Source organism: Myotis nattereri, assembly GCF_964212035.1.
Source record: "Myotis nattereri genome assembly, chromosome: 8".
NCBI classification, from domain to species: Eukaryota; Metazoa; Chordata; class Mammalia; order Chiroptera; family Vespertilionidae; genus Myotis; species Myotis nattereri.
Genome location: NC_138083.1, coordinates 74,920,929 through 74,945,265, shown reverse-complemented (window position 1 = coordinate 74,945,265; position 24,337 = coordinate 74,920,929). Strand labels below are relative to the sequence as shown.

The 24,337-nt window shown below is 43.7% G+C and overlaps 1 protein-coding gene across 3 annotated transcripts in view; it reads right to left on the bottom strand.

Annotated features, from left to right (window-relative positions):
- The window catches only part of GALNT1 (polypeptide N-acetylgalactosaminyltransferase 1), a 77,063-nt gene extending 53,791 nt beyond the window's left edge, over positions 1-23,272 (bottom strand). The window contains exon 1 of one of the 3 annotated variants that reach the window (XM_081097429.1): positions 23,131-23,272. The gene's annotated coding sequence lies outside the window, so the exon portion shown is untranslated. The remainder of the gene's footprint in view (positions 1-23,130) is intronic. The other 2 variants (XM_081097427.1, XM_081097428.1) reach the window with 2 other exon arrangements.
- Positions 23,273-24,337: the final 1,065 nt, after the last annotated feature.

Sequence of the window (24,337 nt, the reverse complement as noted above, 5' to 3'; positions counted from 1 at the left end):
CATGTGCAGAAGAGAGAATGCTGACCTCCAGCTGCCCCCGGAACCAAAGTCTAGTCCCCCCACCCCACCCCCCATAACCCCTAATCCCAGTCATGGATACAAAGGACCAGGACATGACTGAAACTTGAACACCAGAACCCGTTCAGAAGTGAAGGGTTCCTGGTGCAGGAAGATCTGGTGCTGAAGCCCCTTATTATATCTTACCAAAAATGGCCCAGTTCCAAAGCCCTCCAATTAAAAACTGCACAACCAACGCTTCCACATATTGGCCTGTTCCCCCTAGCTCTCAAGCTTTGCCTTTAAAAAAACAATTAATTAAAAGCCATCAGGAAGTTTGGGTTTTAAGATAACTTCCTGTCTACTTGCTTGGCGATCTGCAAATAAAACAGCTTTAAATTTCTTCATTGCAAACCTCAATGTTCAGTGTTTGGCTTTGCTGTTCATTGGGTGAGTGGAACCTTGTTCATTTTGGTAATAGAAGTATTCCTATAAAGTTAGAAAAAAGGGAAAAGCTGCCTTCTATCATTTCTTCCTGTCAAGAAGTCCTATGCAGAACAGTAAAACAAGAAAAAGAAACACACTTAAGAACCAAAAAGGGGGGCGGAGGGGATAGAAAATCCAATAAAATAAAGACAATCAGAACTAATGCGAATGTTTAGCAAGGTTGCTGGATACAAGATTAACACACAAAATCCAATGGAATTCTTTTGCCAATAGTAACTAGAAATTTGTTTAGAAAGACGTGGAAAAAAAAAAAATGAAGAGAGGGCGTGTTCACATATGGAAGGTTTACTACAGAAAGAAGTAAATTCTCTCAATACTGATCTACCTTAATACAGTTTCAATCAAAATCTCAATGTATTTTTTAATTGAACTTAAAGTTTAAAACTTAACGTTGTATTGAACTTAAAGCAGATCCTGAAAATCACATGGAAGAGCAAAGAGAAAAAAACACACAATATAATTTTGAACAAGGTGAAAGAGCAGTGTCTACCATAAATCAAACTATGTAATTAAGTCAGTGTGATAAAAAATGGCAAAGATAGATTAAAAGACCAATGAAACTGAGAGTCCAGAATCAGACCCACATGAATATACAGACTGGATATATAGATACCACTGTAATTAACCCAGTTATTAATTAACAGAAAAAGGGCAAAGGGAAGGCTGGGTAATAAAGGCATGCCATTTGTACAGCTTTGCCAGAAAGTTGCAGTTTAACACTCTCCAGGTCTTTTCTCATAGATCCTAGGGAAAGGGACTAGACAAAAAAGACTATATACATGCCCAGGGAAGTCTAAGTGACATCACACCTACAAGCAGGCCACTGGCCAGACCAGGCGTGGCCACTGCAAGGGTGTGAACTCTGAGATACATAAACTCCTGAATGAAGGGAGATTCCTCTCTTGGCCCTTTTGCTCTCTTGGGACTCTTGCTGCAGGGAGGGGGGCTGTCACACTCCTGCATTCGGCCACGTGGCTCACGGCCACATGGACCCCACACACAATGGACTGATGAACTAAAATTAGCCTGATGCTCTGCTGGACCCCGCTCTACCATAGAATGGAAACCTTGGACACTGGCTTTGCTTTTAACTCTGCTGAATCCCAGGCTGCACCCTTTCCAGGACCGTTTTAAGGGAAATGGGGACTTTGGAAATGGAGGGATATAATTCCACGCAATAAAGCTTTCTGCCACATCTCATCCTCCCATGGGGTCCTCTGGAAATCCTTATTCCTTCGGTAGCCCAAGAACCCCACTCCCACTAGCAATGGAGAACGGCAGTCCACTCAATTCTCCGATAACAATATGTCAGAGATGGCACAACAAATTAATGTGAAAAGGATAAACTATTTAATAAATGTTTATCCATATGTAAGAATAAAATAAAATTCCTACTTCACACCATACAAAAACACCAATTTAAAATTTTAAAATAATATATAGGCAAATATCTTCATGTCCTTGGGTAGAGAAGAATTTATTAAATACTCAAAATGCAAAAACCATAAAAAAATGAGTAATTTCTAGTTTAATTGAAAATTAAAAAGTTTTTATACAACCCAAGACATCATAGCGAGCCAAAGATTCTAGGAAAATATCCACAATAAAAATAATCAACTAGCCCTGACCGGTTTGGCTCAGTGGATAGAGCATCGGCCTATGGACTCAGGGGTCCCAGGTTCAATTCCGGTCAAGGGCATGTACCTTGGTTGCGGGCACATCCCAAGTGGGGAGTGTGCAGGAGGCGGCTGGTCGATGTTTCTCTCTCATCGATGTTTCTAACTCTCTATCCCTCTCCCTTCCTCTCTGTAAAAAATCAATAAAACATATTTTAAAAAAAACAACCAAAAAATCAGAATGTATTAAAAACTTCTCCTCAATAAAAAAAAAACAAAAACTCCAAATCAAAACAAACACACAAGTAAAAATGGCCAAAAGGTATGAATAGGCAAAGCACAAATAACTAACGAACATGTAAATATATGCTCAACCTCAGTAGTATTCAGGGAAATGAATCTGACCTCATCAAATTGGCCAAAACACAAGTGTTAGTGTTACCTTAGGTCAGTGATGGCAAACCTATGACACGTGTGTCAGAGGTGACACGCGAACTCATTTTTTTGGTTGATTTTTCTTTGTTAAATGGCATTTAAATATATAAAACAAATATCAAAAATATGTCTTTGTTTTACTATGGTTGCAAATATTAAAAAATTTCTATATGTGACACGGCACCAGAGTTAAGTTAGGGTTTTTCAAAATGCTGACACGCTCAGCTCAAAAGGTTAGCCATCACTGCCCTAGGTAGCTAGATATCAGTAAAGGGAGGAAACAAAGGGGATCAGATATTATTAAACATAATCAATAGGGAGCACAAGCCTGTTTGCTACACCAGGAAGCTACAGCTTCACACACACTCAGGGGATCACAGCATTGCCCCACCTAGGATTAACACCCCTCCCTTCCCCGCCCTTCTGTGGGGGGGAGAGGGGAGCAGAGGGAGATAAGCACATGCACAACAGAAGCCAAATTGGCACAGGGAGGGCTTGACCACAGAGGCCTGTCAGTCTAACCTGGGAAGGGATCATTGGTTAGGGGGTGGACCCATCAGAAGCCCGGAAAGATTGGGAAGTTGATTGGTTATTTTAAAAAAACACCTCCTGGTTCTTCCCAAACCCGAGATAATATAATTCCCAGGGAACAAAGAAGAGTTCTCTTTCTCTCTTACTGGGTAACCTGTAAAAGATACATATGTTTAACTTTATTTAAAAATATCTGTTACATCTCTGATTTCAAACAAATTCTAAAATGTTACCCATAGACAACTGTTAGCCAACAGATAAAGTCAAAAAGGCAACCCGTATACTTCATGAGGTGGGTAACCATTAGTGAGGGACCATAGTTTGCCACCCTAAAATACGCTTTTCGGAATATTGGTTTTAAGCTGGTCATTGAAACACAAGACTCAGAAAGAACCTTTGACCTCCCCCCTTACCTGCCTTCAGGAATTCAGATAGAAAAGCCTGCTTAAAGAAGGCAGCATCACCCTAACGGTGCCAGAGGGGAGAAGTAGGGCAAAGCCTGTTTGTAGGACTCCCCTCTGTGTCCTATTGTTTCAGGTGGCCCAGTAAGAACTTGTTTACCACATGTGTTTGCTTTCTCATTTACCCGTGCATTCCCTACTTTCCTTTTTAACTCCCAGTTCCAGACCTCAATTGCCCAATCTGTCCTCCAGTCTCATGTGCTTATGGAACCTCCACATACATATATGTATGTAACTAATTTGGACATTTTCTCTTGTTAACCTAACTCATGTTAATCTGACTATTAGTCCAGCCAGAAGAACTTAGAAAGATGGAAGGGAAACTTATTTTTCACCCCCACACTACAAACTGGCCAACAGCACCGGGAGAGAGCAGTCACTATACTATCGCCTCCACCATTGCTGCTGCCAGTTGGGATAACAAGCAAGACTGCAAGACACCACAGTCTCCTGGCTCTGGCCTAGGGATGAAAAGACCAAAAACAATCTGCAGACTAAATGGAAACTCTGTTGTCATTCCCTTTCCCCCATTTTCCCTTCTCCTTGCATTCCCATGAGTTCAGTGCCATACTTTTTCTCCTCCACAGCTGAATCATCTGGGGGGAGAGAAGAAAAAATACCAAGGACAGTAAGTACCTAAGAGGAAGGTTACTTGTCTTTTACAATTGCAAGCTTGAAGGTTCTTTTGAGAATTATTTCACTTAAAACATTATGTGATGTTACTTGGATATTAACTGAAGCGGTATTTTGAAATCTAAAAAGTTTTAAATTTTGCTTGACAGACCAAATAAAAATAGAAATTTGGGATGGGGTAGATTTTGGCCTATGGTAATAATCTGAAATATTTAATTACCCTGTGAAAAAAACAAATCCTTATTCATTTATTAGTATATTACAGAGATTGGGCTCCAGTTAATCATGAATTCTACTGAATAGATTTATCACAGGTACCACACTGCAAAACACATATATTCTTTGTTTTCTTCTTAACTAGTCAGCAATTTGGTACATGCATTTTTGTTTTGTGGTTTTTTATTTCCTAATTTGGTTTCTTTCTTACTTGGTTTCATCCTAATGACATTTAACTTATTTTCTTAGCTTATAACTTTAGTGGTTGTTCTGCATTCTCTCCTGCTGATTTGATTCAACTTTCTGGTCCATTACCTTTTATTTCTGTGAATGACTCTTCTAGGCTCTACTCCCTCAATTCAGTCTTCCCCTAGTCTCAGACTGCTTCTGCACTGCTACTAGTTAAGATCCACACTAAATTTACCATCCCAAGTGCCTTTTTCTTGGAACTTTTTCTGCTCTTTGGAGGCAGATTATAGGATTTATTTACTGATCTCAGAACCCAAAACACCACTGTGATTAGGATGTTAATAATAGAAAATTAACAAGAAAATTGTTTTTAAAGTCCCTAAAATAATACTGCTATTTAATTCACATCAATAACTCAAAACATTTCTTCTCCATTATTTTTTAAAATTCTACCTAATTCTCAAAATTGTAATCTGCTAAAACCTCTAAACACCTGGGTTATCCCTCCTTTCCTCTTTACATAGACTAAACAGTTGCACATTTGTCTTTATTATCAATAGAACTATAACTAAAAGATAATTTTTTTTGCAAATGACATTTTTCCATTTTAGCTTTAGAAAATTTAAAAATTAAGTTCATGAGCAAAATTTTCCAACACACATACTGTGTTACAGCTTCCTGTTTATAACCATAAATTCAAGAGGAATAATTATAAAATATGATACATTTAATATTAACGAAGAGCATACACTTTTTAATGAATATAAAATAATTTTACAGCTTTAATGAAAAGTCCTAACAGTACTGAGGGGATAGTTAATTTTAACTGTAACTGTCATTCCGCTGTGCTGTAAACTGTAGTACTGCCCTACAAATGTTAACTGCTTGATTACTAAGATAAAAAAAGAATCCAGCAAAGCAGTCTTAAAGGAGATGAAACCTTTATCTGATATAGCAAAATTTACTGTCTTATTATAAAGAACCATAATCTTCAGGGAGGGAGAGGTATTTTTAAAAACCGGAAAGTAGGAAAAGGGAGAGAAATAACAAAATCTAGTTACTGCTGTATTTCTTCATAAGATTTTTTTCATAGAAACCAAATGTAATGTGTAGATTTGTTTGAGTTTTCAATCTATAAACCAAGTCAAATGACACTTTTGGGACTATTGGGGAAATCTGACTATAGACTGGGTATTAGATGATATTAAGGAATTAGTTTTATCAAGATTAATATACTGTGGCTACATTAAAAAAAGTTCTCATTTTTATTTTATTATTATTTTTTAATCCTCACCCAAGGACATGTTTATTTGTGGGCTTTTGTTTTTGTTTTTAGTGAGGGGAGGGAAGGGGAGAGGAAGAGGGAAGAAGAGGGAGGAAAGGGACAGAAAGGGAGAAGAAGGGAGAGAGACATTTGCTGACTGCCTCCTGCACAAGCCATGTGTGTATGTTAGTGACTAAAAAAATCCTTTGCCAACTGTCTCTCCTTGCCCTAATACTACACTAATTCAATTAAAGTTTACGTTAACTTAAAATCTTCGGAAATATCTTGGCTATTCTTGGCCCTTTGCTTTTCCAAATAAATTTTAGAATTAACTTGTCAAGTTCCACAAAAACAAATAAAACTATACTCTTCAGGGTTTTTACTAAAATAGCAATAAATTTATTAATGACAGGTTAATTGACAGATTTACAAGAGATAGTCTTTCTCCCTATAACCATGATATACCCCATATTTACTTAGGTCTTTAGTGTCTTTCAATACATCTTTACAATTTTCTATAAAAAGATCTTGGTACCTCTTTTTATATTTATTCCTAGGTAGCTTTTTTTTTTACACTGTTGTGAAATATTTTTATTACAGTTTTTATTGTGAACTGCTAGGTTAGAGTAATAGAACTGATTTTACTGTATTGATCTTATAGTCAGTAACTTGCTAACTACTATAAATCCTAACAATGTATGTATGAACTTGAATTTTCTATGCAAGTGTTAATACTGACTCTTTTTGCTCATTCCTTACAGCCAATCCAGCCTCATAACTTTTCTTGCTGTGTACTATCTGGTAAGTAGCTCTAGTGCAATGCTGCAGAGATGGGGTAGCAAGGAACATATGTATAATCTTGCTGAGTTTTGAAGGAATACTTTTATTATTTCATTATCAAGTATGATGTTTGCTGTAGGTTTTTTTGTAGCTGTCCTTTGTCAGGTTATGGAATTTCTCTCCTTAGTGTGGGTGAGTCTGTATCCTAAAAGAGTGAATTTTAATCAATGCTTTTTCTGCATCTTTTTGGGTGATATGGGTTTTTTGGGTTTTGTTTTGATGCAGAAACAAGCTTGCCTGCCTCGAAGAAACCCTTTGTTCAATATGTAGTATTTTCTTTATAGTCACTGAATTCAGCTTGCCTTAATTTTTTGGTGTTTTTTTCCCCCAATTACAATTGACATTCAATATCAGCTTGCCTAATTATTTTTGAAAGCCTCTTGCCCCATTGCCATATTTCTCTCTCATCAATGTTTCTTTCTCTCACTCTCCCTTTCTCTCTCTCTAAAATCAAGAAAAACATTTAAAAAATAAATAAATAGATAAATAAATAAAGAGGATGAGGGGAAGGTCATCCTCTAATGGGAAATAAAGAAGCTAAATTATTCTGCCCTCCCCCAGTACTCTGCCTCACCTCAGAGAAATGAAAAGTCTGTATCTTCCAGAAAAAAACCAGATCCAACCTAGAAACTGGCATTGCCTCTCCTGAGGACTTTTTCTAATTAACTGGTCTAAAAGTGGCTTTTAAATAAACAAGAGCTACAAAAACAATGAGGTTAATTTTAACACCTGCATTTGTTCCATGAGAGTGTTAACAAGTCTTGAAGCCTCCGCTGTTACACATAAAGGTGAAAGGCAGATGAGATTTTCCATTTGGCCATGATAGTGTGAGTCATTAGTGCTATCCACCAACTACACGGTGCCCCCCAAAACTGTACACACCCATTTTGAATAATTATAAAGGCAATGTTTATTAAAATATATTTCATTTTCAAAATTGAGCTATCAGCTGTTACAGTGTGTATACATTTTTGGGGGACACCCTGTATTTCTGGTTCTCTTTGCAGGCACATGGTAGATTTACACTTTTCCATCCCATTGAAGAATAGGTTAGCCTTGTGATTTGCTCTGGCCAATGACATGTGAACAAAATGGCATGCCTTACTTTATACAGAAGCTTAAGAGACTGCACAATTTGCCCCGCTGTTTCCCTCTGGGGCAGTGCTGGCAACCTTCAAGACAGTCAGGGCTCCCTCATCGTGGGTCCCAGCTGGGTCTGAGGCAGAGCAGAGTCCACAGCCAACCAGTAACAGAGCCAACAAGCTGTGTTGCTTTAAACCACTGAGATTTGGGGAATGTATGTTAGGACAGTATAACTCATCCACCTTGACATGTACAAATATGAATGCCTAAATATTCATAACTAGAGGCCCGGTGCACGAAATTCATGCATGGGAGAGGGAGGTCCCTCAGCCTGGCCTGCACCCTCTCCAATCCGGGACCCCACGGGGGATGTCCAACTGGCTCTTGCAATCCGGGACTGCTGGCTCCTAACCGTTTGCCTGCCTGCCTGATTGCCCCTAACTGCTCCCCTGCTGGCCTGATCACCCCAAACTGCCTCTGCCTCACCCAGCACCCGGGACCCAGGATTCCCTCCTCCAGGCAGTCACAAGAACCCAGGACCCAGGCTTCCCTCCCTATGGCCAGCCACAGGCATCCAGGACCCGGGCCAGCTTCGCCCGGGCGGGCCACAGCCACAGGGGACTGTGGGCGGGCAGCTTCGCTCAGGCCGCAGCTGCAGGCGCCCAGGACTGCGGGGCAGGCAGCTTGTTCCTCTCCTGGGCTGCAGCCTGGCCGGTCCCCATTCCTCTCTTGCGAGCTCATTTGTGCTTGGCTGGTCCCCATTCCTCTCTCCCCAGTGTTGAGTGTCTGAGCTGTGATGGTGTGACGGCATGAGGGCATGATGACCATTTGCATATTAGCTCTTTATTATACAGGAGGATTGTTTGACCACACCTACTAATATAAAGACTTGTTTTCAGTGTTGCAACTTCTTTTGATGTTAAAAAAGATAGTATTAAATAAAGTGAAACTTTAAAACAAGGGAGACCTACTTTAGCTCTGAAGTTTAGCTGGAAAAAAGCCTGCTGAGAAGAGCCGAATGTAAGCACTTACAGCCACTTGTTTAAAGATGGCCAAGTGTTGAGAGTTACTGAGGTGAGAAGGTATGTGGGAGTTCATGACACAGTTCTCTCTACTTCTATATGTATTTGCTATATGTATTTGAAAATGTTCACAACAAAAAGTGAAAGGAACAGAGAGACAAAGAACAAAATCTGAAAAATCTTAATGAAACCAATTTTTTTTAAGTGCTACTAGTTTTAAGCCCTTAGAAAGAAAAAAAGTTTTAATAACACTGTTAAAAGACTTTACCAGACTCAGTGGTTAGAGTGTTGGCCCATGCACCAAAAGGTCACAGGTTCAATTCCCAGTTAAGGGCATGTATCTAGGTTGCAGGTTCGATCTCCAGCCCGTCAGAGCACATGCAGGAGGCAACCAATTGATGTCTCTCACTCACACCGATGTTTCTCTTCTCCCTCTCCCTCCTTCCCTTCCACTCTCTCTTAAAATCAATAGAAAACCCATTCTCGAGTGAGGATTAAAAAGACTTTACCAGTGCTACTTAGAGACCAGTTGTAGAAATGAAATGTTTTGGGGCTACTAGATTATAGTAAAAAGCTGAGATGGCTCACTGGTTTTTAAAAACCATCTCCGTAAATCCTAATTATGTTTATCAGATAGTTTTCATGGATTCCAAAATTAGAAAACATTTTAGATGAAAAGTACATTACAGCTCATCCAGGGCAACCCTGTTATTACCGATAGGAAATTTAGGTCTGGTGACCTAAGCCCAGGTCTTTTGACTCTAATTCTTCCAGGTTAGGCTACTAGCCTATTTAATGTTATTTGGTGATTTTACTTTAAACATCCAGCAGAAGAAACCTCTCTTCCCATTGCAATTCTGCTTTATGCCATCAGTTGGATGTCATAAAGTGAACAGAAATCACACCACAAAATGACTTAAACATATGGAAATTTACTGACTCACATAACTGTTAGTTCAGGAGTGGGGTGGAATTCAGGATTGGCTTAACCTAGCAGCTCCAGCTCCATCCCTCGGTGATTCTCTCAGTTCTGTCACCTTCCTGAGCTGGTTTCCTTCGTGGGTTTGATAACAAGATTACTGCAGCAGCTCAGAGCCTCACATTCATGTATGACGATGTCTACATGAGAGAGGTGGCCTTGAACAAGGAAAAAAGTCTTTTCCAGAAGCTTCTGCAAATTTTCTCAGTCTAAAATGGTAACATGCCTATTTCTAAATCAATTCTTAGCAAGGGGGATGGGACTACCATCATTACCTTAGATTACTCAGGTCCACCACTGATTGCCACACAGCAGGAAAGAAGAGAAGCCAGGACTGGGAGAGAACCACAGGGTACTACAAGGACAGGCAGTGATCGGTAATCGACAGCCAAAAGAGCCTAACTCTTTCTGAATTATATAATTTTGTGTGTTTGTGTGTGTGTGTGTGAGAGAGAGAGAGAGAGAGAGAGAGAGAGAGAGAGAGAGAGAAGAGAGAGAGAGAGAGAAAGAAACATGGTACTACCATTTTAAAATATGCACAAATACTCTAAAATTAATAAAATCCAAACTTATTTAAAAGTATCAACTAATCCATAATAATTTTTTAAATGGCATAGGGCAATGCAGTACCAGATTACTACCTGGGTTTGTGCCTGGCTTTGATACCTACTATCAGGTAGTGGTTCACCCAAGTGGTTGCCTACAAACATCACAAGATTAGTGCAACAGAACAGGCAGCATGTAAAGGCATGAGACCAGGCACGGTATAAATACTGAGCATAGCACTAAGTAAATTCTATCTATTACTTGTCTCACACAAGTAAATTACTTATGATGTGGAGAAATTTTTGATGTTGAAAAGGAGGCATTTCTTTTTAGCTGCCCAGCATTTATCTATCTATTCCCATTTCCTAATTTCCTTCTGGAGAATTACCTCTGCACTGCCTTATATAATCTTGCTGAGACTGTACATTGATGAATCTCCCTTCCCACTATGGAGGCCAAAAGGATTCCTGGAGGTTCTTTAAACTAAATCCCTGGTCTATCTACCATGACTTACATTCAGCCAATCAGATGTGCTCTCTAGGAGTCTCATGAGCAAGTAATTTGCAAAGGTGAAAGATACAGGGGACAGTCATTCATCCCAGGGGTGACCTTCTCATCAGATCATTCTTAAAATTCTGCTTTGCAGCTCCCTGAAGCTGCCTTAAGTTTCCACCTATTCCCTAGCAGTAGGGATAGTTGGGTAAGTTTCCAATTCCTTTCCAATAAATTACCTCCTACTTAAATTAGAGTTGGATTCTGCTGCCTCACCCAAAGAACCCAAGTAAGAAGTGAACTAAGATCAGTTCCTGGAGTACAGCATGAATGCACTGGGACTCAAAAATGGAAGTGGGGCTCTGTGAAGATGAGAAAGGTAAGTCTTAGAAAGATGTTTTAGAAAGTTCAAGAAGGCAGAAGGCTAAGATGTGATGAGAAACGGGATAAGGTTTAATCCTGTGCACAGATGTAAGAGACTGCCCCAGAGGTCTGGAGAACCCGGGCAAGTTACATGGGAGGAAGAGAGCCCACCTACTTCGCACTGAAACTTTCTGCTTGGTGAAATTCTAGGGTAAGTGTTTTTATGAGACCTCTTTCAGAGAGTTCTAAGATATAGAGTTCAAGTTCAATGCTGCTATCTATACAAGGATACAAAGGGGGAGGCCTTCCCCACCTTACTCAGTCTCTGGTAGAAATCCTTTTTCCTAGTTCACTACACTTTAGCACATGGAAGGTTCAAATTCATAATGAAATTCTATTACAATTCAATAGTATTTAAGGACAGAGATTAATCAGAGAACAGTATAAAAGTTATCCAGGTGGCTTATATGGGTTTAAGGTCCTCAACAATTTTTTCTGGGAATTCTATTTTTACTATCCCAGTCCACATCACTAGATCCTAGTCTGCTTTGACTTGTCTGCCTATTTGTATCTTCACACCCAATCTGACCAAGCTACTGCTTTTAGCTCTCTGGAGAAGTTTTTCTAATTCAGGACTCAGATACACATGTTACCTGACTTCATACTTTTCTCTGCTGGCATAATCTACCCTAACCTCTCTCTCTATCACACACCCAGTGTCCTACCTTCTCCCTAAACTCTCTCCTCTTTTCCCTGATCTTCACAGCACCCCCACTCTCCAAAATACACTTCCTTAGCTTCTTCCATTTCTCAAAATGCACCGCAAAATTAACTTTTAAAAAAATGACTACCAGCAAACCACATGATGGTTTCTTTCCCCTATAGCTCAGTAATCATATACCTTCGTAATATTCTAGTTCTCACATACACGCACTTGAAGCTACTTTCATCTGGCCCAAAACTACCTATGACCCCCATTTATGTTTAAGTAAATAAATACTAGGATAGAAAAATTACTTTTCACTGTATACCTTTTGATACTATCAGCATATTTTCCCACATACACATTACTTTTTCTATTTAAAAAAAAAATTCCCATTATTCAATAATGCAAAAAAAAAAGTTACACTCTACTTACTCTGTGGATAGTATTTTTATGCATGTGAACATCAGATGAGATGACAGCATCCCTAAATTCCTAATCATTTTTTTTTAGTTTTGTTAGGAGGGTGGTGAGTTAACAGCAGCAGCTTCTTGACATAGGTTTACGGTCAGTTTACTACACAAAATGATGCTCTTCCACTGCTGAAAGTTTAAGGAAAACCTAAAGACCTTTTCCAAGCCCCTGACTCCTCAGCAAGTGGTTCTGCATGTACTTCCAGTTCCCAGGTGACAGCATGACTGGGTTAGTCACTGCCATTTCTCACAGTCTGGGAGTTGCTGGTGAATCAGATCAGAATAGGTCAGGGCTGTAACTGAGCATCTCTGTGGGTGTGGCTGAAGTGAATCACACGGACTCCACCCTGCCTGCCCTAAGCAAAATGGATCACTCCAAATCTTCTCACGTATTATTTGATTATTTGTTAAGTATGGAGAGTGTTTTATGTAGGATATTTCCCATCTCTATATATAAGCCTAAGTGACCAAACGACTGGTAGACCGGTCACTATGATGCACACTGACCACTAGGGGGCAGATGCTCAATGTAGGAGCTGCCCCCTGATGGTCAGTGCACTCCCACAGTGGGAGCGCCGCTCAGCTGACCTACGGGCACCAGACACAGGGCTCACTGCTGGTTAGCGCCGCTGTGGCAGCACGAGCCTCTCCTGCTTGGGACCGACTGGGCGTGAGCCCGCGGCAGGCGCACTGGGGCCAGGATGAGCAGAAGTGGCAGGCAAGAGCGTCAGGTGGTGTTTGTTTGCCTGTTTCGGCCCAATCCCCACAGGCCACGCCAAGCCCCCCCCCCCCCCATTGGTGAACAAATTCGTGCACTGGGCCTCTAGTAATGTTATAATAGCATGTTGTAATAGTTAAATTAGAATTATGGATTAGTCAAAATCTGCTACTTCATCTACATCACACTGCCAAAAGATGTATCGTTATATTCTGAGTCTGATGTTAAAGGCACCTTCCACCTTCCCAGTGTGTTGATGTCAGCACTAGATTCACCATCTTCCTCCCCACTTCCACCCCACCCTATTGGCTGCAACTCTTAAGCTGCCTTCTAACACAGTTATTGTCTTCAGCAGCCCAGAACCTGGTAATGTCTTCTGTCCCGGGACCCAACACCAATTTGCCTATGGATATCTTAAACTGACGCTTCAGTCAAAATCAAACCCAGACGCAAACCCAACCAGTCTCTGACCATATGGTACTTAGATTCTCTCGCCCCGACAAACCTGCTCTTCTCCATCTGCTTCCTCATCACCTTCTGTTCTCCCACCTAAGCAGGTTTCTGGCTTCATGTGCTTAGCTACCAACTGAGAGGTTACACAAAAAAATCCCTTACCTCGAGCGGATTTCAGCCTTTCAATTTCTAACCCTAGACAAGTCCCACTAACTCACTTTTTCTGCTTCAATTTCCGGGACACTAACACCACAGAGAAAGTTTTGAAACAAGGCTGGCTGAGCCCACTGTAAACCTAAGCTAACTAGCCCGATGGAGCCCTTACTGCTCAGGACATTTCATTCTTCTCCTGTACTCCCCTCACACCCCACACACATGCACTCTCTCACTGACCACCTGACACAGTCCTGCCCTCTGACTCTACCAAGTCTCACCTCCTCAGACTCAAGTGCCCTCACCTCACTTTCACCTCAGTCCCTCGGCTCCTCTCGGAGTCTTTCCTCCTTCTCTAGAGGATGCTCTCCACTTGTGCATTTAATTGCATCCCTTCCCAGAGCCTTGGAAGTCTTGTTCCACAAATACTCCTCTCCTCCCTTCTCTCACCAACTCTACCAGCTCTTCCTCCCAGGGTCACTTTCAGGCCAAACTGTGCCCAGAGATGAAGGTTTTGTCCCTCTCCTCCCCCCAAAAAAGATTCATAGAACTTGGATATTCATAGAACAATTAAAAATCAGGACATTTCACTTGGATAATCAGGATTTCTGGCTTCTCTGGTAAAACGAACAGAATCCTCTGCCAGCAGTGAGTGAGCACACCCAAAAAGCAAAATCCTAGGAGCTGATATGGTCAGCCCTACAGTGGGGTATCTGCCATCTCCAGGGCATCACCATACCCTCTCTCCTTGTCCCCTGTCAGACCCACACTGACTCTCATCCACCTGACTTCCCTGGCTCTCATTGGTCACACCCTACTGTTTACAAATAATTGGCTCTGATCCTTCCTACTCTAAAAAATATTTTCCTCAACTACCCACAATGCAAGCTATACCCTCCTCCTTTCTCCTCCCCACAATACTTTAAGGACCAGACTGTGGTCACCACTTGCCACCAGGCCCTCACTCCTGCCCCCTGTGGTAGATTTCTGCTGTTCCCTCTCTGCTAAAACTACAGGAGGAGAGGAAGCAGCACTGGATGGTAATTAGCCAGTCATTCCTCATAAGGTCTCCTCCCTGGGGGTTCCTGAGTTTGCCTCTTCTAATTCTCCTACTGAGGAAATCATGTAAACCCTCCAAAGGTCAGACATCTGAGAACACCTCTGAATGCCATGCGGCCCCAAGCAGTCATCATAATCCTCCCTGTAATACTGCTATTGGCCAACTCATGTCTTGAAGTTTGGGGGTGGGGGAGAGAACAACAGGAAAAAGACTCGGTCTAAAACCTGACTAGAGTTCGTCCTGCATCTCTGAAGGTAAGTACACTGATTTATTCACCATTTACTGATCACTTCTCGGGTGGTAGTACTGGTGCGTAAGAGGCCAGGAAGAGATGGTCCCTGCCAAAGGAATTCACTGTCAGTCCAGAAGGGACACGGGTGGATAAATTGACAGTGTCAACATGATACCATGATTTGGGCGGAAAAACAGCAGCATCCAGGGGAAGGCCAGGGACAGCAGAGCAGCTTGCTGAGAGAAACACTGGAGCCTCCTCGGCCTCAGAGATCCACTGCCACCACTTTAGTCCAAGAGTCTCCTGATTGGTCTACATGCCTCCCTTCACCCATCCTACCCTCGCCCAAATCCATTCTCCATAGGGCAGAGGGGTGACCTGCTCAAAATTCCAAACAGGGCTCTCTGGTGCTCAGAACCTTTTGCTAGCACTGAGCATAGGTCCTGCATCATCTGCCACATAATGACTTTTCTCCCTTCATCTGACTCCACCAGTGGCCTTTCAGCCTCACTGACCTCTCAGTTCCTTAAACAGAATCAGTTCTCTTCTGCCACGTGGCCTCTGCACATACCCTTCTTTTTACCTGGAATCCTCTTGCCCGCACTCTTTGTATTAATGCTTTAACCTCTGGTCTCTGTTGGAGCGTCATTTCCCCCATTTACGTAATTGTCTCTCCTTTCTCTGTTCCATTAGGCTGTATAATTAACAAGGCGGGCACCGGGGCTCTTTTGTTCACTGTGTATGAGGATGTAAAAGACTGTTTCCTCCTCTGTCCCAACCATAAACATCCCCTCAGGTCTACTTCTCAGCCCTCCTTACCACTCCCTATTTCCATCATCTCCCTGCTGACTCCCAAGATCGAGTTCCACAACTATGATGCCTACAGGTTAGTTCCACCTACAGTCTCTCTCTGGCACCGGCAGCTGGACAAGTCTCCAGACACACGTTCATTAATATCCTTAAACAAACTCTCCTTTTTTATTCCATTGCTGCTAATGATGGCATTTTCTTGGAGGTCGAGTGACTGACTTCCCTCTTGACCCATTGAAAGGAAGGTCTGATTCCACCTCTAAATATGCACATGTATGCTCTTGTACACACAGTCAACTGAACTAGTGCTTTAGACTCATTTCCTACACCTAGTCTTTTAAGATAACAATCAAGTTATTTAAATGTACATTAAAGCTTAATTCTGATCATAATAATCAATATTCTTATCAAAACCCTTCAACGGCTCCCTACTGCCTTCCAAATAGCATCCATCCTCTTCTGCTTGTTATTCACAGCCTAGCAATCTTGCCAAAACTATCCTAGCAAGTCCATCTAGCTTGGTGGGTGAGACCATGGACTCTGGGACCAGACTGCCATGTTAATACACAGGGACAGGTGCAGATCTCAGCCTCACCACTTAGCCTCTCTGTGCTACATTTCCTTCATCTGGACAGCAAGGATAATGATAAGAGAATACTGTTACAAAGATTAAATTAATATAAGTAGAACACTCAGCACGGTGCCTGGCACTGGTCACTGCTATACACACTATTTTGTAACCCCATCTCCAATTACCAATAGCCTACATCCCAGCCTCTTAGACCCAGCTCACTGTTCTGTTACTCCTCCTCAAACTTTCCCTTCTGAAGCAACAGCCCACAGCAGGGGGAGCACCAGCTGATAAGCTGCCAGTATTGCATTCCCTCCACAAACTTAAGGGTGTTTCCAGTCAAAAGCTCTGCCACAAAGCTTTCTTCTCCAGGAGTGTTTTTCTATCTCAAGCACTGAAATGACCCAAAGGTTGCTCATCAAAGGATTTCCAGCCCTGTTCAAAGACTCTTAGATTACAATTAACCACCTCTTCTTCCCTCTACTTTCTTATTCCCCACCCAAGTTTTAGATCAGAGACCGTCTTACCACCATTTTCTAGTCCAGTTCTCTTATGCCCTTAATCTGGGTAAACGTTGAAATTCTCATGGGTCCTCTCCCTATAACAGCCCTAATTACTTCAGGTAGTGTTCCCTTTCATGGAAACACTCAAAATAATTAAAATTAATGCTGCAGTCTTATTATGAGCAAAATATGGACTTCAATCTCTGAAGTGGTCAGGCCTCCCACTGTGACAGTGCTACTACTTTCTTACCCTTGAAAAGTCACTGCTATGCATGGGGACTTGTAAAAATTGGTAAAGTGTTTATTGAGAGAAACATGCTAACTCCTAGGAATGGAAAAATATGTTTCAACCTTCCCAGAAAATCTTCATTCACTGTTTAACCTTAAGGTCCTGGGTTCGATTCGGGTCAAGGGCACATGCCCAGGCTGCGGGCTCAATCCCCAGTAGGGGGCGTCCAGGAGGCAGCCGATCAATGATTCTCTCTCATCATTGATGTTTCCATCTCTCTCCCTCTTCCTTCATCTCTGAAATCAATTAAAATATATTTTTTTTAAAGGGGAAGAGAAGTAGTCAACATCAGATAAAATGGAATTCAGAGCAAAGGAAATTACTAGAGACAGAGGACATTATATAATGATAAAAAGGGTCACTCCACCAAGACACAACAATCCTTAATGTGTATGCACCAGAGACCTGCAAAATTATGTAAAGCTAAAAATGGATATAACTCAAAAGGAGAAATAGACAAATGCACAAATGTAGCTGAAAATTTCAAAACCCCTCCTCAACAACTGATGGACTGACTACCTGGGCAGAAAAGCAGCAAGGGTATAGAACTCAATACCATCAAGGATCTAACTGATCTTTACAGAATACTCCATTCAACAATAGCAGAAAACACATTCTAATCACATGTCCATGGAACGTATACCAAGACAGGTTATACACTGAGCTTTACATAAAGCAGGCTCACCAAATTTAAAAGAACTGAAATCATAGTGTGTCCTCCAATCAGAATGGAATCAAACTGGAAACCAAAAACAGAAAAATAGGAAAATCTTCAGACATTTGGAAACTTAACAACTAAATTCTAATTACTCCATCAGTCTCAAGGGAAATAAAAATATACACTGAATTGAATGAAAATTAAAATAGAGCATATCAAAATCTGTGGGACAGAGCTGAAACAGTGCTGAGAAGGAAATTTATAGTGTAAATGCTCCCATAAATATAAATGCAAAAACTCCTTAACAAAGTATTAATAGAATTCAGCAATATATAAAAAGAGTTATACACCATGATCAAGTGGGGTTCACTTCAGGGCTGCAAGACAGTCTCATTTAAAAAATAAATCAATCCATCATATAAATAGGCTAAAGAAAAATCATGCTGTTTCCATATGTTGGGAGCAACTGGGTAAAGGGTACATGGGATCTCTCTGAATTATTTCTTATAACTGCATGTGGATCTACAATTATGTCACAAAAAGATTTAAGAAAACAAAAACAAAAAAACTGGACCTTCCCCAACTGCTCTAAGATCCATCATCCAAATGTTAACACTTCAGAACAGATCGACGCTAACCTTTAATAATTCTGGCTTTGTGCTGGACTAAGTGAGGACACACAGATATAAACAGAAAATATCCCTACCCTCAAACACCATATGCTCAAACACCATAGACTGACAAACACAGGCACAAATCAACAGTGAAGACTTCATATAGGAGATGGGATTTGAGTAAATCCTTGAGTAAGAGGTAGCACTTCCACAAGTGGAGGTGAAGAGGAGGGCATATTGGGAAGAAATCTATATATATAAAATCCTAAGCAACTGGAACAACATGTTGCTATGACATGCACTGCAGGCGGCAGGGCCAGCCGGCCATCTTCCCATGGCCCCTCCCCGCAGTGCATGAATTCATGCACTGGGCCTCTAGTCCTATATAATAAAGAGCTAATTTGCTAATTAGACCAAACAGCAGACCAAGTGTCCAGACGACCTTCCGGACAAAGCTGGGGCTGCAAGGGGCAGAGCCCCTTGCACGAATTTCGTGCTCTGGGCCTCTAGTCATATATAAAGACCCAGAGCTAGAAATAAGCACAGTGCCTATGGAGAAAGAGGCACATGTGTGCTATGAAACAACAGACAGTGTGCAGGGTGCCCAAAAGCCAGAGAGACAGCTCAGTGTCACTCAGAGAAGCCTTCCTCACCATCCCAGCCAACCAAAAGCAACAGCTCCTCCCATTCATAATCTCTCCAGCACATTTTACTTTTTCTTTATAGAACTAACCACAAATTACAATTATTATGTACTTATCTGCATGTTCATTTGTTTAGTGCTGTCCTACCCCAAGTTATCTTGAGTACTTAGCACAGGGTCTGCCACACCAGAAGCACTCAATAAAGTATTAATTAAAGTAATGAACAAATAAAAAGTATCCACTCCTACTTCTTTTCTATGCAGCTACCCCACTCCTCTTCCTCCATTATGTCATTTCATTCACCTTGGTCCCTCTCTGATCTACTGCCTCTTTTAGCTAATCTCTCCTTTTTCCTTACTCTTTCACCTCAGCCCAGCTCTTAACCCATTATAAAAATAAAAACTATATATATACACACACACATATATATAAACCATGGTTCAGAATTGCAATGTTCTAACACTCTTCTGAATCACAACCACTTAGAAACTGGTACCCAAGAAATCTGTTATGGCAAAGTACTAAGGTTGTATGTTGTTACATAAGCATAATAGATGTAGGTATATATTACATGAACAAACAAGAGCAGATATAGAGGTCTTCCTGGCTGGTGTGGCTCAGCTGGGTGAGTGTTATCCCATGTACAGAGAGGTTGCCAGTTTGATTCCTGGTTAGGGCACATGTCTGAGTTATGGACTCGATCCCCAGTAGGGAGGGCATGCAGGAGACTGACTGATGTTTCTCATCGATGTTTCTCTCTCCCCCTCTCCCTTCCTCTCCCTAAAATCAATTAAAAAAATTTTTTTTAAAGATATAGAGTTATTCCTGTTGCCTTACTTTCCTGAATACAAGAGTCTTTCCCATAACTGGATGATCCTATCTGGCTGTACTCAAAGCTACTGAAGTCACGAAAAACAAGGAAAGCCTGAGAAACTGTCACAGACTAAAGACTGGGAAGACACAATGACTAAATGCAATGTAGTACCTTGGACTGGATCCTGGAACAGAAAGTACATATTAATGGAAAAACTGGTGAAATCCAAAGAGTCTGGAATTTAGTTAAAAATATATATGGTACTAAAAAATGATTAGGATTCAAGTCTATTATTTTATCTATAATAATAAAAGAGTAATATGCTAATTAGACCAGACATCCTTCCGGACAACCTTCCAGACGAAGCCAGGGCTGTGAGGGAAGCCAGGGTCCCAGGTGCCAGAGGGAAGCCAGTGCCAGCAGCCGGGGGAAGGAAGGCCTACTCTTGCACGAATTTTGTGCCTCAGGCCTCTAGTGTTATTATAAAAGAGAAAGAGATTGGGCAAGTCAGTCAGGAGTGCAACTCAGGCCAGGGTAGCTGAGGCCTGAAGCTGAAAAGCTACATATAGGTCTACTTTCATTTTGGCTCTTACCTAATGCCATGAGAATTACATAGCCTGCAATTGCTTGAAATTAACTACTTAGTTTTGACTTCCTTAGCATGCTCATTCATAGTTATGTGTTAAGGACGGGGTCACTTTCTGAGAAATGTGTCCTTAGGTGACTTTGTCATATGTGAGCATCATAGAGTGCACTTACACAACCCTAGGTGTTATAGCCTACTACACACCTATGCTATATGGTATAGTCTATTGCTCCTAGGCCACAAGCCTCTACAGCAGCGGTTCTCAACCTGTGGGTCGCGACCTTTTCACAGGGGTTGCCTAAGACCAGCGGAAAATACATATATAATTACATATTGTTCACAGTAGCAAAATTACAGCTATGAAGTAGCAACGACAACAATTTTATGGTTGGGGGTCACCACAACATGAGGAACTGTATTAAAGGGTCGCGGCATTAGGAAGGTTGAGAACCACTGTTCTACAGCATGTTACTATACAAAACACGAGATGAAAACAAGCACAAGAGAAAATGATGCAATCGAGAGATGCGGTGAACTGGAGATGTATGATGCTGCTGCCGTCTTAACATTCCATGCTGTTTTACAGCAAACTTTTTATAAGCAGAAAGAGCACACGCTAAAATAACGATTAAAAAGATCAGTATAGTGGATACATAAGCCAGTAACATGGTCATTTATTATCAAGTACTATGTATTGTACATAATTGTATGTGCTATGCTTTTATACAACTGACAGCACAGGTTTCCTTATGCCAGCATCACCACAAACATATGAATAATGTGCTGTGCTACAATTTCCGAGGGCTATGGTAAAAGGAATCTTTGTGCTCCATTATAATCTTATGGGACCATCATCATATCTGTGGTCTGTTGTTGACTCAAACTTCCTTTGGCACATGATTGTACTCAACAAGCATTTATTGAGCGCCCCATTGCTTAACAGGCACCTTGAAGTTTAGGAAGACAATCTCTGCTCTCATAAAGCTTATACTCTATTGGAGAAGCCAGGCATTTAACAAGTATTTGCATAAATGGTGAAAGCTCCCAAGAGTCTTAAAAGCCCCACCAAACAATCCATCAGAACATTCCTCAACCAGTTATCACCGGTATTTTGCATAAAGTTTTCAATGGGAACACAAATCAGCTGAGATGGATCTTCACTCTATCACCTGTGATCTGTTAAGTCACTTTAACAGATACTAATTCAGTTAATGTGGTTTGTGACCTGAGATTCTCCATTTCTTCCAAACTCCCAGATGACAGGGCTGCTGCTGCGAGTTTACAAACCACTTTGAATTAGCAAGGCTCCGAAATACCATGGAAACATCCCTCAACTATCATGTAAAGTGCAAGCGCCATAAAAACAAGGGCATGTTGTCTCTCTTTTTCACCACAGTATACCCAGGACTTAAGACTCTGCCTCCTAGAGAGGAGGCACTCAAATATTTATTTACTGAGTAAATAAATGGATATGTAGTCTAGACAAGCACTGATCAATAGTAGGCACTGATCAAATTTGGCTACTGAACTATTGAAATGTAGCTAGTGCAAGTGAAGAGCTAAATTTTTTTCAATTTAATTTAAGTAGCCACATGTGGTAGTGCCTGCCACAACAGACGATCCAGGTCTAGACACGGACGTGATGTAGAGAGTGCTGGATTAGTAAGGCCTGGGTGTGAATCCCAACTCTGCTGCTTAGTCTGTGACCTGGAAAGTTACAACTTCTCAGGACCCCCAACTTCTTCATCTGCGAAATGAGGAGAGACACCGCTCCCCTGCCCTACCCGCCCCCCGCCATACACACACCTCTCAGGGTTCTTGAAGGAAGAATTATAAGTCAATGTATTAAGCATAAGGTGTGATGAAGGTACCATCCTCTGCCCTCCAGAAACAGTTCACAATCACCATGACTACTTAGCCAGAAAATGCGAGGCGCGGCTTGATTAGCTCCGGGGCTTAGCTCCATGGCTTTGAGAATCAGGCCAAGGTCATAAGTTTAGAGGAGGGGGGGACCCTCACTTCACAAGTTTGAACAGGTAAGAGCGGCAATGACGATGCAAGTCATCACAGTTCCTGGCAAATCTTTAAGTGGGCATTGTATTGCTCAGAGAAGAGCAAGTGACATTTCATTCATTCATTCTTCCAGGAAGGACCGCCACATTCCCGAACGCCCGCTACTTCCCACCCACAGAACCGCGCTCCTCGGGGCCGGGTCCCCTTCGCGCGCAGCGGGCCGGGAAGCCCCCGCCCGGGGCCCGCGTGCCCTCCCCTCCCCTCCGCCGCGGCGCCGACCCGACCAGGGTCAGCCTGGCAGCGGGGCTCCAAGTCCCACACAACCCGGACGAACCTAGGAGCCATATTTAGCTGTATTCTTGGTCAATAAAACAAACTTCCGTCTTCTAAAGAAAAACGGTTCTAACTCAATGTCAAACTAGGACGGAAACTCGCTGCTCGCCGCAGTTGCCAGAGACGCCGCGTGGCCGGCAGCCCCGGAGTCCCCGACCCGATCCGGACCCGGTGCCGAGCGCGCCCGCGCCCCGGCCCCGGCCCCGGCCCCGGCAGCGCCGGCCACAAAGGGACGCGGGACGCGAAAGCGGACGGGCCTCCCCACCACCCCCTCCAGCCCCGCGCAGGCGGCCGCGGCTCCGGGAGGGCCGGGCGCCGGGGGCACTCACCTCGGTCCGCGCGGCGGCGGCGCGGGCGATCCTCGGGGCCAGCCCGGGCGGTGGCGGCGCGGTCCCGCGGGCCGAGCGCGGGCGCTCTTCTCGGGCCGCCGTCCGCCGCGCCGCCTCCTCGGCCACTGCCCGCGGCTCCCCCGGCGGGCGGGCGGGCCTGCCGCGGGCCCCGCCTCCCGCTCCCGCCCCCGCGCCGGCCTCGCGGGCTGGGCGCGCTACTCCGGGTCGCGCCGCATGCGGTCGCCGCCGCCGCCGCCGCCACTGCCGCTCGCTCGGGGCGCCTCCGCGCGGCGGGCCGGGACGCAGGGCCGCCCGCTCCGACCGCCCGGGCGTGGTCTTCTCGGCGCGGCGGGGCGCGCGCGGGGGAGGCGGGGGCCGTGCGCGACGCGGGGGAGGCGGGGGCGCCGCGCTCACCCGGATGCGCCGCCCCCGCCCCTGCGGCGAGCCCACCTCGGGGCCGCGGCGCTTCCCCCCGGGACCGGAGAGGTTCCGGCGTCTCGGCGCCCCCACCCCAGCCTCCCTGACCCGCGGGAAGACGCGGACCGGGGCGCCAGACTCCGTGTACTACGAGCTCGGCGTGCCGTCCGGGGCGGGGGGTCTGCACCTGAACCCGCGCCGGACAAAGAGGCCGCCGCAGCAAGAAAAACCGGACTCGCGCCGCTGCACGTCGAGTCGATCGCGGGTTGGGAGGAAATGAAGTGCCCTCACCGCGCGAAGGAGGCCCTCGGACCGGCCGCGGCGAGCTCAGGGCTGCTCCTGACTCGGGTGGGGCCGTCCGCAGCCGCCCGGCGGACCTGGAGCCGGAGGACTGTCGGCGGCGCCGGGGCCGGCCCTGCTGAGCCCTGCACCCGGCGCCCGGGATGCTGGAGGTCCAGGACCCGGGTGGGCGGCCAGAGGGGAGGTCACGAGCGGCACTGGCACCGCCGGAAGGCGCAGCCAGGCCTCGGGGGACTAAAACGCCGGGTTGCCTGCAGAGGGGGGCAGTTTGGGGAAGTGTTTCCTGCCCGAGAGGAGCCTTTCTCTGTGCCCACGTGGGAAACGCTCCTTTTTGGTACTGATCCCATACCTAGTTGTGTCTTACCCTGATGAGAAGACCCAACCCTGGCCCTCATCACTCACACGAGCCATAACGACTGTTCTAATAAACTGTCTACTTAAGTCATTCAGTGGTTTATGTCTGCTTGCCAGCCAAGAGCTGGAATGGTAA